Genomic DNA, 13,402 nt, shown 5'->3' on the forward strand with positions numbered 1-13,402 from the left:
CATCATGATGCAGGTAAACAAGAATTGACGTTGAAGCTAATTTTACTTGTCTTGGGTAAGATGAATGGAATATAAGATTGATAAAAGACGTAGGAAACACATAAGAAAATTGGATATTTTTATTACACTATGAAAAAATTTATTGATACAACTTAGAATAAGCTCAATAAATTTTGTTTTGTCTACCTACGAAGATAAATTAAGTCTAAATATTAGTGTACAGTACATTAACCTATAATATATATATATATATATAACGACATAAGAAAAACTTGTTAAGAACTTAAAAAAAAAAAACTTGTTAAGAACTTAAAAAAAAAAAAAGAAATAAGAAGAAGAATTTTAGAATAGGTCTTCTTTAAAATTAACAGAGACTAGATCTTATTCTATATATAATTAACCCAAACTGACCCAAAAAAAATCCTCGCTCCCGCTTCTATTCTATGTTTCTCCTTGAAAGAAATCTTTAAAAGATGTCCTTTAGTTAGAAATTAGGTCTTAGTCGAATGTTTGGATCACATCAACACCCCCGATAGAATAGCCTGCCCAGTCTGGTGTTTGTCAGATGACCTTTGACATTAGCTGTCAGTAGTTGACGCCTAAGGTCATGGAAGTGAACTGCACAACCGTCAGCTTGCTTAATAAACAACAAGATGAAGACCTTTTTTGCATAATGTTTAGTATTAATTTTCTTCTTTTCTTGAAATTTTAGATTTCCTAATTTATTTATTTTTATTTTTTTAATAGAAAATATATATTAAAATACTACGTAATAATATATAAATTAATCATAGAATTTAAACTAAATCTATGTAGAAGAATTATTAATTTTATGTCGTACGTAGAAATTAATAGCATTAATTAAATATTGATAGTAAATTTGTAAATTCTATAAATAATATGAATATAAATTAAGTATTTAAAGGCTTTCTTGTAATATATACAGTATATAGGCCTATTTTTTTATTTTTTTAATTATGATTAAAAATTGCAGTATAAAGCTCTGTTTTATTAAGTTTTTCCTTAAATGTCTCTCTTAAATCCTGAAAATTTACTTCTTAATCTTTCTAATTTTTAATTACCTTTTAAATATTTAATTATATTTATTTTAAAATCCCATTCAAAATATAATTTAGGACGGAGTTTATTCTTACATCGCCTATAGCAAATTATCATTTAAAAAAAAAACTAAAAAAATAAATTGCTTCTACAAAATTAACAAATTCTTGTAATTTATAGGCAAAAAATTAACTTAAATTTATGAAAAAAAACTTAAAATTTTGCAAGTAGAATAATTTATTATAAGAAAATTATTCGTTATTCATGTCTTATTCATTACTTTTTATCATATGAATGTGGGGTTGAGGTTCTGTTTTCAACAAATCTTTTAAACTAAATTACAAAGCAGATCATAAAAATGAATGGAGACAATGAAGAATAATGGAAAAATTAGAGTAATAAATTATTAATTAGACTGTAAAGACAATTATTAGATGCATTTTGTTTCCAGAATTTAAATTAGTTTTAAAATTCATTAACCTATTCTATAGTTAAGTATAACCTTTAAAATATATACCCCTCTACGTTCTATTGCTAATTATAACATTAAATAATCGATTTATTCGTGAATAACTTGTTAAAATATGCGTTGAAACTATTCAAATTACGATAAATGAAGAGAGTAAAAGTAAAGACATCAGACAAATTTTACTTCAATCATTTAAAGTGTTGTTATATATGATTAATGATGTACAATATCTGTCATTAGCCTATTCTATCGTGTAATTTGTCACCTAAAGACGTATTGCTTGAACTAAACTATGCTGTATAAGTCCTATATCATGTCGAAGATTGACGGCAGTAAAAGATTAAAATATTATTTAAAATTTAATATAATAAAATGAAATATTAATTAATCTTATCTTAAATTTTGCCTGTAAATCTCTTAAATTCTCAAGAATTATTTTAAGAATAATATTTAAAGCAGGTTTACAAGCAAAAGAGTCTTATTATATTTAATGTACAGTACTGTACATTAGATTATAGTTTTTACTAAATAGTCCATTAAGTAGCTATTATATTAAAATAAATTGATGTTTATATAATCTATTTAGATTTAAAATTGATGAATTAGAATCAATTAAAGATAATGTACTGTACAGTAAAGTACTAAATCCATAACCTTGTCTAATTCTTATATGTAAGATGCTTCTGATATAAGAAAGTAAACCAAAGTTTGGTACAAAAAAATAAATAAATAAATCATTTCTTTGACAAAATATCTTTTATTTAAGTATTTTCCTGCATAATTTGAATAATTTGTTTTAAAATAATAGCGTATAAGAACCACAAAATATTTTAATAATTTTTATTTTATTTTTAAGATAATTTTCCTTAAGCTTAAGATGGAAGGTGTCTATTTTCTGTCAAATTCTTTTTTAAAATAAAAAAACAAAGTTATGTTTATCTCATTACGCTTAAAAATTGCTTTCTCGCCTTATTTAACAAGTCATTTTATATATTTTTTAAAAATTTAATTAATATTTAAATGAAGTAATAGAAGAGAACACAATGAATACATTCCATTTCTTTGTGAAGACATCTTGCATTGAAATCTTTTTAAATATCTGATAAACGAAAACAATAAAAATTCTTGCATGTTAAAGACTATGTCACTTATTATAATTAGCTTTTATATATATTATTAAAGACTTTTTAAATTAATACTATTGCAATAAACAATATAAGAGAGATATAATAGATAAGTTGTTATTACGTTTATAAATTATGGGAAAATATTTTTATGTTGCATTTATTTATACAAAGTTAAATGTAGAAAACTAATAAACTTCTAGGAAAAGTATTCGTGAAAGTATTCAGTCCGATTTTTATAATGTTATTTGACATTTTACATCAAGCAGAAATGATATATTGAAATGGTGGAGAATTTGAAGTGACATTTACGAGTTTCTTCATGTCAGAATGAATTCACTTTGATTATTAATGAAAGTTGTTGAGGATCGTATAAGGTGCTTCGACTGAAAACTTATAAATTTTGTCATTTGCCTTCTAGAAAAATTATAATTTATCAAGAATTGTATTAGATGTCTGTCTCTCTGCTTATCTCCTCATCCCCTAGCATCACTGTAATTCTTTGAGATTGTTAAATAGTTATAAATATAAAAGTTCTATAATATCTTTTAAATATAAATGAAATAAGCTCCGTTGGGTCTGTATTTAGTCTTTTGACCCTATAAAATATAATTTTTAATATTTTAAATATAAATTAACGATCAACTACTTTCTGTAACTGCTCGTGTAAGTGTGTATAATTCTCAAAGGAGCTAAATTAATAGAGAAATGTATTTATTTTCTTAATAAATATAACAAAATAATAAAATTTAAAATGTTATACTTAAACCTTTTTATAAATACGGATGATGAGAAGAATTATTTATATGATTTCTATCTTATTCAACTTCTATATCAGATATACAACAATCGCATAAAAAGTACATTCTTTTGAGTAAATAATCTGACTTTTTTCTACTGGAAAAATAATTTAGCGTTATTAATATTGTTAGGTAAGTTTAAATTTAAATAATATATACATTAATTAATGCAATGTTTAACTTATTAACGCTTCATTGTTTAAGAGTTTACTTTTAAACAGTTACGCAACAATAAACACTTAAATCTTAATTATAATTAGTAAAAAATACCACTTATTAAAGTTTAAACTAATTAAAAATAAAGATTTGTAGTTAAAGAAAATGTTTATTTATAAATAATATAAGTCAAAATATCATTAATTATTGTCGAAGAAAAAATAGTTAAAAAGATGTAACGTTCATCACTCAGCCAGGCTCCATTAATTAAAATATACTAATTTACATTTAAATATTTAAATTTTGAATGTAAAATTCGTTATTATTAATCACTTTCTACAGATTCAATTACATTTTTATAAAGAAACAAAGAGGAATGTATAATAAGTTTAGTTTAGTGTACTGTATTTTATAGCAAAAACAGTATAAAATTTCCCATAATTTAACCTATAAAATTATAATTTATTACTCGCTTAAGTAGCTTATATAAATATATAAACTTTAAACATAAACTTATAACGTTTCCAGTTATTTTCGTGTTGTAAATTCAAAGCATTCGTCCAATTTAAGGTGGCTTACTTGTAATTTTTATGAAGACGTTTCACGTCATAACAAAAAAAAAAATACATTACCGAGACTTACGAAGTACCATTTTACAAGATTATGCTAATTGAAGCTATCATATTCATTGTCAGAACTCTTAAGGGCGGAGAGAAAAGCATTCCTAAATACTACGATAGTGTATCTCAGTAATGAAACTACATTTAAACACAATATACATAAGCTTATATATATATATACACAGACACCATATATATAAACACGTTTCCTTTCATTCTTAAAAGCATGACAAGTTAGCATAGAGAAAACGAGAGATAAGCCTCTTATCAATTAAAAATCAAGACAGTTGTCAGATGAGTTGATTAGAAAAATGAAGTATAAGTAGTGTTTTCTAGTAAGGGGGTGAGGTTTTTGTATAGGAAAATTGGTCGTTGACTCCTTTACGATTTTATGAATGATCAATACAATTACTTATCTTTACACCTATACGTATGTATATATTATGGGTGAGATAGTTTATTTTTATTTAATATTCTCCAACAATACTTAACAGAGTAGGTGGTTAGAGAGTAATAACTAATAGCTGTGTTGGATGAATAATAACAAGCTGTGCCTTAGAGGTCAAGATCTTTTCGAGACAGTTATTTATGTTTTCGGTTCGTCGGCAGGTCTCCACCGCATGAAAGACAAATATAAGTTGACCGATTAAAGGGGACTACATCAATTTATTGCTATTTTCTAAATTCTGCACCTGATTGATATGTTCGTGTTTTGTCTAACTTCATATATCATGCTCGGTGCTGATGAAATATTAATTTAATTTGATGAATAATTAAATTCAAGTTTAACAGATTATTCACTGTTTTATAGTAATAAGACATCTCTCTTTCTGTTCTAATATATTTTATTTTGATTTCTCTTTATTTTATTTTATGAAATAATGGGATGAATGGTAAATATATCAATAAATATAAAGCGTATCTACTGACTTGTTTGAATTTTAGCCAAACTCAAACTAGGTAAACCTTGCATCTGTATGTCATATTTTATCATAGGTAAGGTATGCCCATATTTTTTATTTTCTTGCATATTTAATAGTGCGTATAGACGAGGAAAAGTGACGATTATCAGGAATCTTAGCAACTCTAGCCCCTATATTTTTTGTTTTAAATACACAAATATGTCTGAAATCAATTTTTTAATACTAAATGAACATTATATATATCATATATTCAAGAAAATGGAGACCATGCTGCGTGAGTTTGCATCACGAAATCTGTGAAATATCCATCTATATGTTAAAGAGTTGAGATTATTTTCAAAAATATCGTTTTTATTTAAACATTTTCTTATCGAAAACACTCGTAGAATTGTAATTTTCTTATTTAAATAAAAAATACTATCCGAAAATTTTAAATATATCTTACAAAACCTGATAAACTTTAAACATTATACCATGTTTTTTTCAATATATTAGTGTGTATACATATATATTATACTATAAATAGATGATAAAATAAATAGTATCTATGTTAAAAGTTGAAGTTTTGTTTAAAAAATACATTTTTTAAGCATTTCTTATCTAAATTCTTTGCAGAATTTTAATATTTCTTTCCTTTAAAACACGAATACATCCGGACTTTTATAGCTTATAACTTGAAATATCCAGAATCAACCTTATAGGAACATGTTTTATCTTCTTGAAAATAAAATATGTCATATTTTACTAGATATTATTACGATAAAACTTACAATATATCCTTTCAGAGAATAAAAATTGAGAAAAATATAATCTTATCGAGTTGCTTTCTGTTAAAATTATCACCTATCTAAACTCGTAAATACAAAGGAAATCTTTTGTTATACTAAACAATAATATAGATTTTTTTTAAAAAAATGTAAATATTTTAAAGTTTAATGGTCGCTTTTAGTAAATATCGAGCGAATTAAATGATATTTATTACGCTAGAGTTTACACGTTACAAGTTTTTAACATATTTCTCCAAGGCGATCAATTTCTAGTTGATAAGATGCAATAAACTGACTTGTTAAAGAAGTACTTAAAATCTTAGGACAGAGTTAAGTTCATGCGGGCGAAAACAGATCATTAACATGGCAAGAGAATTCGATAAGATCAATGCATAAATCGCTTAGTTCCTTGACCTCTCGCTTAAGGATATTAGCCAAGTGATCTTATCTCCACTTAATCGTCTATCGTATATTTTTAAAGTTAAAATGAAATCGACGGAAATAATCTTCCTTTAAGCAAAAAAAATACGCCAATTAAATTTTGTTTGTCGATTAGGAAATTAGTTTTTTTTTTTCTTCTTTTAAATATAATTTAATTTCCTCCCCCCTTCTTCTTCTCCTATTCAACAGTTCAGTTATTATAGCACTTCCATATTAAGAGTCGTGAGTTCACAGAACGTGTAGAAGTAGAAATTAAATTTAATATTTTTTTTAAAAAAATGAAGAAAATTATCTTAATTTTAAAGGAGAAAAAAACTTCATAAATTATCCTCGGCTATGTAATTAAACAGTGCTTAAAATATTTTATTATTATTTAGATAAAAGTATGCTTCATTACTTGAAATTATAAATAGGAAGAAGACGTTGATGTGCTGATTAGAAAAGGAACCGTACTTGAAAGAAGCAAGGCATCAACGTCTCTGTAAATAAGTACTAGAATTTGTTTATTATGCGAGTCAAGGACTTAAAGCAGAATGACAAGTTAATTATTGCTTGATGTGTTGTGTGTCATAAGCACACCTAAAATATATTAAAAATTTAAAATTTTTATGTCAACTAACGCTTTGTTTGATTATAACAAAAGACTTTCTTTTCATTATTATTATTATTAGGACTATTATTATTATCATCATCATTGTTAGGACTGTTATTATGTTCTATTGAAGAGGTAATATATGAAACAGCGCATTTTGTTCGAAATTGAATTCGTGATGCTTCTATACTTGTTATATATAATGCTTAAAAGTGTATTTAGGACGTTAAAAAAAAAGGAAATTAATGCGTTTTCTAGCATATGTCATCATTTAATCTTATTAAAAATATATTTATAAGTATTTTCTATATCTAATTATAGAAATTTAATTTGAATTTTTGCACGAAAAATAAATTTCAGTACATTAAATTTATTGCTATTTTTTTTAATTAATTAATTCTATATTTTAAGTATCTGTATTATACTTTAAGTTTAGCAATTAATCAATTGATTTGATTATATAAATTATCATTATTTTTGACTATTTTAAATAGTAAAAAGTATTAGTTTTAAATCACTTCTTTAATTATTATTATTATTATTTTTTTATTTTTTAAATCAAATGTCTAGAAGTCTGTCAATCTATCTAAATTATACATTCTTTTATAATTCATATAAATCTACATCTTATTTTTTAATAATTTTTCCTCTCATAAATACTAATATATTATTTTCTGCTTTTTTTATTTATTTATTTATTTAATTTCAAATGAAAATAATGCTTCATAAATGCAATAACCTTGACATATGCTAAACAATATAAAAGTAAGCAAAGTTGTTCATTAAATATATTCTGAGATTGAAATTCAAGAATAATATTACTCAAATATTCATAATTTTAACGATGATTGGTTAATATATAAATTTCTGAACAATCATTGGCCGTAGAAAACAAAAATTGAAAGAGATACGCCTACTTTCGTCGATTTAACCAATCATTCGTTAATCATACTTCGACCAGTTTTACGATGAGATCCCAGAAGACCGCCTATGTGTACGCGATCTTCATCTGCTCTGTCATCATCTAAATATATCTTTTGAGATTTGCATTAAGTTTATTCATTACATTTAATGCTTAAATATGTAATTTATTCAAAATTTATTTATGAAAATGATAAGATAAATTTCGAATTAATACTCTAAAAAATATTTTTAAAATTTTCATAATTCGTTTATTCTCTCGTCAAAATGAAGCTTCTAAAAGTTATTTTAATTAATTAAGATGGTTTTTAATGAACTTATCTATTAAAAACTGCAATTATTCTAAACCAATTCAGTAGAAATGCCTTCTTCAATTCAGGAGCAGCTTCAAAGGAGGCCGAGAGAGCATACACCGTTTGATGATACATTTAATTAGATATATTATTACTGTTATATTAAGTATTAATAGAGGTATTAATAGTTATAACTATTCGTAAGCATTCCTTCAATTTAATCTATATAACTGAGTATTTAATTTAGTCAGTTAATTATTGTAATAACTAAATTACTTTCTTATTTAAATACTTTATTGCTTACAAGCTTTATAAAAATTGTTCTAAATGACATAAATTATAACATTGAAACACTCGTAAACTGCTGAATGACAGAAATAACAGTTGCCTGTCTTTTGAGTTAACTTGTATACAGTATATGCATATGTAAAAGGACAAATCAATATAAGTTATATATAATATAGAGCCAAACCTACTTCAATTTTCAAATAAATAATGAAAACTCATTAATAATAATGGGCCTAATTTATAAAATTCCGTAGAATATATAAATCTTTCAATTTTGAAGTATTTTTAATGAAAATTTTTCTTAAATATGCTAATTTTAAGGCTGGGAAGGTGGGTTAAATTCTTTACTAGGAAAATGCCAACAATTTATCATATTCATGATACATCTACCCAATGTCATATTTATTTATTTTGATTGATTGATTTTTTAAGTAGATAATTAAAATTTAACTTATATCGAAATATCTAATTAATTTTTTATAAAATGATTCATCATTTATCTTAATCCACTTCTTGAAAATGCATAGAGATGCGATCCAATATAATCCAGAATGAGATGTGTTTTTGTGGGGGGGAAAAAATTCGCTAAAACTGATGATAAATTTTAAAAAATTTAATTCAATATTATTTAATTAACATTAAAATTTTCTAAAATAATAATTAAAACATAATTATTATAATAAAACATAATAAATTATACTTTTTCCATAGTTTCGTTGTCTTACATTTTGAATTGTTCTTTGGAATATTTGCTTGTTGTTTTACTTCGTTTATTTATTTTAAAATTTTAGTTTATGTTATCAAGAATTTTCTCAAATTCAGAATTTGCTGAAAAATCCGGATTCTTCTCTCTCTCTGTCTCTCGATTTTCCTCCTCTTCAAGTCTTCTCGTGAACTTTGTTGTAGGTGATCAATCAAGAGTAGGGTCACTAGATCTTTAAGAATGAGCAAGAAGAAAGGTTAAGTTCATGTTTATCAGCAAGAAACGAATAAAATTTACGTTTTTAAGAAATTTTATGTAATTTCCTCTTACATATTTCGATTCTGTACGATTGAATTTAGTATTGTTAAACATTAACAATACACATTTATTTTTCCTTTGTGCAAGAGTTAAAATGGTTTAAATAAACTAAACTATACTTAAAAAAATTAATTTAAACATCGTAAATAAAATAAAATTCTTAATTCTGTTTTTACGTTCATTCGTTTTTATTAAGATTAAATTTAGTTTTCTAGCATTCGAGTTGTTTCCTTTCCACACAGCCTAGATACATTCAACTGCATATATTAAAGAGAGAAGTTTTATATATTTTGAGCCTTAAACAGTGTTTAACAAAATCAAGAATATTAAAATTCATTTAAAGATGTAGCAGAAATAAATTATATCTTTAAAATGTGGAGAGAAGCCCACTTTTTCTTTACGAAATCGTGAATCATTCCTTACAGAAATTTGCATAAATAGCGTAAGAAAAATCTCCTAAGTGCTTGAATATTTTGTGGCTAGATCGAATGGAAGATAACGATATTAAACTGATATATTCTGTCAAAATTGTAAATAGATCAATAATTTTTATAAGATCGACTATGCTAATTTTAAAAAGCTTAAAATACTCAACCTGTCGCAAATGTTGATTAAACAATTTTCTGATTTAATCTATAAAAATAAGGCCTACATTAAAGTAATTATATCCTAAAATTGTATTAAATTATTATATTATTTTGCATTATGTTAATATTTAAAGTTTGTTTCTTTTTTTTTTGTGTTTTGAAATAAAAATTTAAACTTAAAAACTTGTCATAATATAGGCTAAATTATAAATTTTATAAAGCAGAACACGTAATATTTTGTTTTGTATTATAAAACACAATTAGTTTTTCTTAATGTAGGCTAACAATTCGTGATTAATATATTTCATATACGACTTTTTTTATTTTTTGCTTATATATAATAGAAAATTGTAAAAAATATATCATAAAACTTAATCTTTACGCTACTTTTATGAATATATTTGATTTTCAAGTCATTTTTAACCTATAAAATCATTAAGGCATTTAAAACACATTAATTTCAATACTAAGCATTGATACACATCTATTTAACTTCGGTATTGTTATAAAATAATGCCCTATGACGCCCTACGGACTTTGGAAATGAACTGCTTATACAATTTTTTAACCTTATCTCGATTAATGAAGCTTGACTTCTAAATGTTACCTAAATTAAGCAAAAATTCAATCTTTTATATAAACTTATTTAACCCAAATTGAGATATATTATTTTAAAAAATTACTTGTAAGACGAAATATTTACAAATTTAATATTAAGCTGCACTCAAGATGTTGTAATGGAAAATTATAAGAAGGCATCAGTACATTTGTGAAATAATAGAGATGATATTAAGTAAAATGTTTGTTTTTCATTAAATATTGGCTGTTATTTTAATGATAATGAGAATTTTTATCATTTAAATAACTAAAGATAAGTGAAATGTAAATGGTAACAAAGGATAAGAAACAGAAAAGTGTAAACCATTACAGAAAATATCTACGATATACGCCGAAAACACATGATGATGATAATTTTAATAGTCATTTCTATGTACAGTACAGTACAGTATGTCTGTTTGTCTGTCTGTATCTCGGATCTTTTCTATTTCTTTTTATTCTTCGTTATCTTTCATTTGTTTATATCTTTGATTTTCTAAAAATACACATGAAAGAAAAATAATAATCATAATTTCATTCCATTTAATTGAAATCATATTTAAAAGCTATATTTGCAGTAATATTGTATTAATTCTACTACACTAATCATTCGTAAATAAATTTTTATACATATTTCTTAAATATAGACTATATAATTAAAATGCATATATAGATTTTTCATTAATGTAGTCACAATTATCAGTATTTTTAAACTCTAACTATGCAAAACAATATTACACACGTTTATCTTTTATGAGTGTTTTATTTATCAAATTAATATATAAGACATACACAAAAAACAGTGTTTATAGCCCTTTTTTATGCGTACTCTTGCCCCACTGTTGGGGCAAGAGTATTCATGTGATTGTACCGATATATCTTTACATTTTTATATTAACAAAGATCACAGAAAAAACCTTCGATCCTTTATAGCCAGTACATTCTTCATGACACCATTCTTTACACTTTATCCATTTTTCTGATGGAGGTTCTTCATACTTTTCATTGCAGATGTGACTTTGTTAACATTTTTGCCTTTTGGTAATTTGATAATCCATATTAAGTATTTCTGTGGGACCAAATGTTATGTTATCGTAGCCTATAGATTTTGCAGAATATTGTAAAATTTTGCAAATTGCGGGCGATTGAAACCCATTGCTTGAGCTACACTTGTAGCTTCAGGTTGGCGAAAAGATAAAGATGGTCCGTTAAATTTCTCTGCAGTATTGAGAAAGCTCCTTGAATTGCTCTTAGTTAAAATTTATCAGAGGTGTTGGAATGCAGTTAGGATCCTGTAATTAATAACAAATAGGCAAATGAACTAAGTATATTTCTATATTTCCATGTATGGCATATTTCTATTTAAAATGAATTTGGTGATTTTAATTAAATGAGATAGTTAGGTTCAAGTAACCAAGCTAGTTAAACCAATTCCTCTCTATTAATATTACTAAACTAAAGTTTGTGAATCCGTACTTTAGCCCCACAGAGTACTTTTCACGTTACGCTGGGTAAGTTAATGGCATCGTGTTTGCAGCGGTAAACGAGTTGCATTAATAACAATCGTAAGAACGATATACCTTACGCTTAAACAATTGTTTTATTTACATATGTACAGTACAGTAGTTAAGGCAGATTTCTCTGTATTGTAAGCTAAGCAAGCTCAATTGTTAAATTTTATTTTATTTAAATAACTAGTTGTGGTACTACTTCGCTTGGAAAAATGATAAATATGTAAAAATGTATGTACTCACGGTACAGCAAAAGAATACGTAATTATATAATATATACGACCAAAAACAATTTTACAATGAAGTTTACTTTAAATACATTCACAGCCAAAGAAAGATTCGGTCGTTCTCACGCCATATTGAAACGAACAGACATTCAAACGTTAATTCGAAAATAGCCTGTATCCTACCCAGGACGATCATAAATATAAGTTAAGTACAGTGCAATGTTTCATATAAATCTGTTCAGTTGTTCTCAAGTGATATTCGAACAAACGAATGGACAGAAAGACAGACGTGAATTCAATTTTATATAGGTCTTAGAGTAAAGTATCTATATAAATTTTAGCAAATGAACTAAATTTATTTCAATGAATTAATATATATATATACAGCTTATATTATTTTTCATTTTTATATAAACTTTTTTTATAATTTTTTAAATATTTCAATAATTTATTACACTTTTTGTGCTACTACTAATTCATACAATATACAGGTTTAATGTCTCATATTTTTTACATCAAATTTCTGAGACATAGTCAAAATTAGAAAGCAACCCTAAGCAAATGGCAAATTAAGAATTCTGTAGCAATTCATAGAAGGTCTTGAAACTAAAATTCTAAGCTATGAATACACTTCCAACTTTATTCATATGAAGCATTCAATTACGTTGGCTTGATGGGATGGGATACGGCAACAAGTGGGTGATCTGTCAAAGGGGATGCCTCCAGGGAGGACTTTCTATAAGAAACTGGCCCCTATTTAGGTATTAGGCACGTGAAAACACCCGGAAAACTCCACGTGGCCAGTCTGTTCGTCATGCGCGAATCCACCTGTGTTCAGTGGCTTTATCCACTTGATAAATAGTTCATTATTTTAATTGACATTATGTATATGCGTTTAAACATAGATTATAAATTAAGAATTTTGTAAATCTGGAGAGCTACAAAATTTTTAACAATAATAGCTGTACACAATATATATGTATATAAATAGAATAGAAATAAATTT

General features: G+C 25.2%; 1 long non-coding RNA gene across 1 annotated transcript; it reads right to left on the reverse strand.

The window, feature by feature from the left end:
* Window positions 1–5,806: 5,806 nt before the first annotated feature.
* LOC136973430 (uncharacterized) lies at window positions 5,807–6,982 on the reverse strand. Its single transcript, XR_010880494.1, has 3 exons — window positions 6,757–6,982; window positions 5,922–5,998; window positions 5,807–5,845 (listed from the first exon to the last, which is right to left on the reverse strand). It is a non-coding gene; the product is annotated as an uncharacterized lncRNA (long non-coding RNA).
* Between the last annotated feature and the right edge of the window lie 6,420 nt (window positions 6,983–13,402).

The sequence above is a fragment of the Centruroides vittatus genome, unplaced genomic scaffold, assembly GCF_030686945.1.
Source record: "Centruroides vittatus isolate TY-2023 unplaced genomic scaffold, ASM3068694v2 contig_3170, whole genome shotgun sequence".
Classification (NCBI taxonomy): Eukaryota; Metazoa; Arthropoda; class Arachnida; order Scorpiones; family Buthidae; genus Centruroides; species Centruroides vittatus.